The sequence below is a fragment of the Oncorhynchus mykiss genome, chromosome 18 (genome assembly GCF_057628025.1).
Source record: "Oncorhynchus mykiss isolate SJ-2025 chromosome 18, ASM5762802v1, whole genome shotgun sequence".
NCBI classification, from domain to species: Eukaryota; Metazoa; Chordata; class Actinopteri; order Salmoniformes; family Salmonidae; genus Oncorhynchus; species Oncorhynchus mykiss.
In genome coordinates, this window is record NC_143039.1 from 67116203 (window position 1) to 67117072 (window position 870).

Sequence of the window (870 nt, forward strand, 5' to 3'; positions counted from 1 at the left end):
GGGACGCCATTTTAATAATAACAACATCATGCACTTCACTCTCACAAAAAATACACACTAGTGGTATTACTAGTATATGCTTCACTACCCTATTCGCTTGCCATGCTCAGAATGGGGATGCAATGAAGAAAGGAGAGAGGATCCGGTTTAATACAGTTCATTGCGGAATAAATAGATGTCTTATTGGCATGACGATCAGCTGGATCAAATGCTTGTCTGTTTAGAAAATGAGAATCCAGGACAGAGAGTGAAGGCATGTGCTCATTTAGCAAAATTCTTGACCAACATTGTTTCCCCCACTGAATATATTGTTTTGTCCTCGACTGGCCAATGATTGGGAATCCTCATATACAGTAGACTATGGTATATTATGCGATACTGTACATGACACTTCATAACCATATCTACCCACAAGCACTAGCACCCCAAATCTGTACACGTTGCTAAGCAACCTAAATATAATCTTGGAAATTGAGAGAGAAAAACAACCTGACTCTGCAGAGAAGAGGAGATGCCATGCCAACACACCAAAATCAAGATCATAATAAAACAATCCCTTTACACAAAGTATAAGATGCTAATGCATCATTCATAACACACACACCATCATTGATCACAGCCAAATATAGGTATGCCAGTTATAAAGACCGTTAAAAGTGTGTCATATCTGTCCTCTGCATAATACACTCCAAGGGAGCAAGATGGAGATTTAAGAGTCAGATGGACCATTCTTTCCCTTACCAGGACCCTTAGCTGAGCCGAATAGGCCAAAGAGCAAAGGGGGCTGAGAGGCTGAGCATGACCATCTGTCTGCTGGCTCTCCACAGGGGGGAGAACAGATTTTAATAGACTTCTCAGTCATCTCACTGC

General features: G+C 41.4%; 1 protein-coding gene across 3 annotated transcripts in view; it reads right to left on the reverse strand.

Annotated features, from left to right (window-relative positions):
- Positions 1-870, reverse strand: part of ppp1r9a (protein phosphatase 1, regulatory subunit 9A) — a 139395-nt gene that overhangs the window by 136416 nt on the left and 2109 nt on the right. The gene's annotated exons all lie outside the window — the stretch shown is intronic.